At 40.2% G+C, this 4,027-nt stretch overlaps 1 protein-coding gene across 1 annotated transcript in view; it reads right to left on the bottom strand.

Moving 5' to 3' along the window:
* The window catches only part of LOC101569192 (dimethylaniline monooxygenase [N-oxide-forming] 5-like), a 22,284-nt gene that overhangs the window by 13,087 nt on the left and 5,170 nt on the right, over positions 1–4,027 (bottom strand). The window lies entirely within an intron of this gene.

Here is a 4,027-nt window from a genome sequence, read left to right as displayed (position 1 = left end):
AGGAAACTCTCCGCACACTCACCGGATCTGGGCTAGGACCTGGATTTACTTTTATACCTTGTTTTTATACTTTTCTGCTGGATCGTTAACACCAAGATAGAGCAAGACCTATATAACAAGAAATGTAACTTTTGTATTTGAGAAGGTCAGTCAAATCCCCTCAGGATTTACCCTGAAACCCTGTATCACAGTTTGTAGATCTTTTGTCTGTGTCAGCCTTGTGGATGAGTCTTGGCCTTTGCTTGACCAATTTACTCTCTGTGAAAGCCTGAGAGAATGTTTTCTCTCCATGTGACTCTCCTTAGGCACACTCTACATCACTGATCATTTTTATCTGTGGCCCCATAATCTCCTTGATCAGAAAATTTGGGACACAGCTGAGTTACAGTATGTAATAGTTACGGGTTTTCCTATGTCCTGAGTCTTCACTGACCTTGAAAGGCTAGAGCCAAAATGTTGGCTTGCCTTGCAGCCCTTATTTTTCTCTAATTTTTGGTCTGCAAACTTAAATTGTTAGCCCTCCAGAAGAGAAGCTTAGTGATATTGTTGCCCTATAACATAGGCCGTTGAGCTTAACCTTACTATCTGTCTGAATATCAAACATCTTAGACATAACATGGAACAGGTATTTTCCATCAAGTATTAATATGTTGAACTTTAAATCCCTGTAGAATGTGAAGAAAAAAATAAAAAAATAAAAAATATTTTAAAAAGGAATAAACAATTACATATTTTTACACAGAAATTTAGAAATTTAACCATATACAGCATTATAGCAGGACAGTCCACAAAAATCCATTCATAATTAAAAATTTCTTATGTAAACATTTCTAAAATGGCTTTTGTGCCTATAGTGGCTCCACCTCAGGAATGTAAATACTATGTATTACAAACATGTACTAATAAAGAAGAGAGGCTTAAAAGAACTTTTGGTGGGCAATTTCTATGTCTAGCCTATAACATTCCATCCCTAATCCCCCAAATATTCATGTGTTTAGAGGCTGGACTTTTGTAAGATGATTGGATCATAGAAGTGCTACTCTCAGTTCACTAACTTACTGATGAGTTCATAACTGAATGTGCTGTTTGGAGAAGAGGAAGAGTCAGAGGGCAATACTATGGGTGGGTCCTGGAAGGATGTGTACCTGTTCCTGATTATTCTCAGTCTCTTTGCTTCCTGTATGCCATGAGTTGAACATAGACTCAGACCTCTACTATACTCTCGGACTCTGCATGACTTTCCTGTCTTAGGGTCAGCCAACTGTTTACTGATGCCTCTAAAAATTGTAAGACAAAATAAACCTCTCCTCTTTTAACTCATGGATACTAGATCTTTGATTCTAGTGATAGGAAAATGAGAAAAACAGATTTTGGTAACAGGAGTGGGGTCATTGCTATGATTGTACATATCCATGTGGTTGAGAAACTTTGAAACTGGTTAGCAGAAGGAGCCTGGATAGGCTTGAGATGTTGGCTAAAGAAGCCATAATATGTAAATCAAACTTGATGGTAGATTATGGTCAGAGCTCAGAAATTGCTGGTAGAAATGAAGACAGCAAAGGCAAGGCTCAATAAGTTTCAGAATGGAAGAAGGATCCCACTGACTGTTGAACTTCAGGCTACGTCTGTTATGTGATCGCAGAAAATTTGTCTACATTTTTTCCATGTTCTGAAGGTTTTCATGAGTTTAAGATTACTAGCACCTGATTTATTACCTGGTGGAAGCAGTACAATGTTCAGGCTGTAGTGTGAGTATTATAGGCTGCATTTATTCAGATGTACAGTAAAAATCAAAAACAAATAGAGCCAAAGGAAATGAAAAGTTTCCAGTTACAACAGAAAGAAGGAATTTGCAAAGTTGGGGCATGAGCAGTGTGATTTCTGAAAAGATTAACATTAAAAAAGAAGTAATTTACACCAGGACAATAGGAAAAAGGCATCTCCCAAATTAAGAAGACCTTGCCCTTTCCACGTGCAAGGGTGCAAAACTGCAAAGTCATTGGCAAAGGACAGTGCCCAATGTACTTTATTCATTTAGGGCCACATAGAAAAATTTTTCCTTGAGTTCAGGCACCCAGGCACTCACAGGCAGCAGCCGCCATGATAGAAGGGGTCCGAGCAATGGTTCAATCTGTTAGCAGACAATCTGTTGGTAGACCTTGGTGTAACCCATACAGTACTCATTTTATAGGATGGGATAATGCAAGATTGTGACATCAAGGAAACTTCCATTTACAGTTTAGAGGAAAGCTTTGGAGGCCTGGGAGAGTGCCCATGAAAGCTAAGTGTGTGAAAACGTGAATGAGAAGCTGAAAGTGCAGTGAACACCTGAAGAAGATAGAGACACCAGGAATATGCAACATTGCCTGAGGATGCCACATACAGTGAGCAGGTCCAACACATGAGTCCATGAGGATGACAATCAGCGCGGATATGGGTGTGGGCTGTCCAAGCCCTTTGAAGTTCATTTTTCATAACAACTTGCCCTGGATGCTGGACATACAGCTATAGGACTTAATGTTGGATTTCAATCTTGTTTTTGATCCAATTCCTTTCTATCTTTCCATTTCTCTCTTTCAGATTGGAAGTTTTTACCCTATGCAATTGTGTCACTATTGTGCTTTAATTTATTCTGATTTCTATTTTTATAGGTGCTCACAACTAAAGGATTTCTTTGAGTTTCAGAGGAGACTTTGGTCTTGAGCTTTTCAGCAGTGTTGGAACTATGATACTACTGCAACTCTTAGAAATGGACTAAATGAGATTTGAATAGTGAGATGTACATAAGTCCTTTTGGGGTCAGTGACCAAATACCTAAGTCTTCTTGTATTCTCATGTGTGTGGAAGATGATTGGATCACAAGAATGCTATACTTATTGGACTCATTTCTTGATGGGTTCCTTAGTGAAACATATTCTAAGGATATGGGGCCTTTAGCTGGTCTCTGCCTTGTGCCATTTCTTACAACCAGATAATTGAATTACATTCAATTCAGTTGTATCAAAAAGGGAGATTTCCTATGCTATATATTCCAACATCCTGACTTACTAACCTGACATTTTTGGAGTCCTCACCTTACAAACATATTACATGAAAATTAATATAACTACAGAATCAGACTGTACAGATATATGGGTTCAGACTATACCACTGTCATAGCTTGTTATCGATTAATTTATAGTCTCATGGTACTTATTTAAAGTGTTCTTGAATGCTTTACTCTTTTAGTGCACTTTGGAAATTTTGTACAAAAGTATGCATTACTGTTAGGCTTTAAATTGATACACTGCTGCTGTTACAGTTTACCACAAATTTGGTGGATTAAAAGAGATCAATAAGAGTATATCATAGTTCAGGTCAGAAGACTTAAATGGGACAGTAGGGTTGCATTTCATCTGGGTTATAACCCCCTTGACTGCCTTGTCTACCTTTAAAATACTGTCACCAATGCCTGTCTTGTGGCCCTGCATCTCTTACACTTCTGCTTCCATAATCACATCTCCTTATCAGAATAAACCTCCTGGGTCTTCCTTTTAAGGACCTTGCGATTTCCTTGTTCCCAACTGGGTTATCCAGGATAATTTCCCAATACCCAAATCTTTCATTTGCTCACTACTGCAAAGTCTCTTTTGCAATGTAGTATGGCATGTTCACAGATTATAAGGATTGTAGCATTGACACTTGGGAGTGGGATTTTATTGTTCAGATGGCCATAATTACAAGTTGGAGGTCTTTGCTTCATAATGGAAGATAGTTTCCTTTAAAATTTTGGGTGGGAGTCCTAGCCCAGGTCCGGTGAGTGTGCTGAGAGTTTCCTGCTACCCTGCGCCAGCGGGACCAGTACCAGCCCAAGCGCAGCGTGGGCCGGACCCTCTCGCAGCCCATCGGGCCGCCCCCACCACTCCGCAGTGCCTCCCCCACCCCGCCCGCCGAGTAGGATTTTCTGCCGAGTCCCGGGAGCCCCCAGACCCAGTCCTAGCCCAGGTCCTGTGAGTGTGCGGAGAGTTTCCTGCTACCCTGCGAGGGC

The sequence above is a fragment of the Octodon degus genome, unplaced genomic scaffold (genome assembly GCF_000260255.1).
Source record: "Octodon degus isolate 3935 unplaced genomic scaffold, OctDeg1.0 scaffold00250, whole genome shotgun sequence".
NCBI classification, from domain to species: Eukaryota; Metazoa; Chordata; class Mammalia; order Rodentia; family Octodontidae; genus Octodon; species Octodon degus.
The sequence above is the reverse complement of the archived record's forward strand: the minus strand, read 5'-3'. Positions and strand labels throughout refer to the sequence as shown.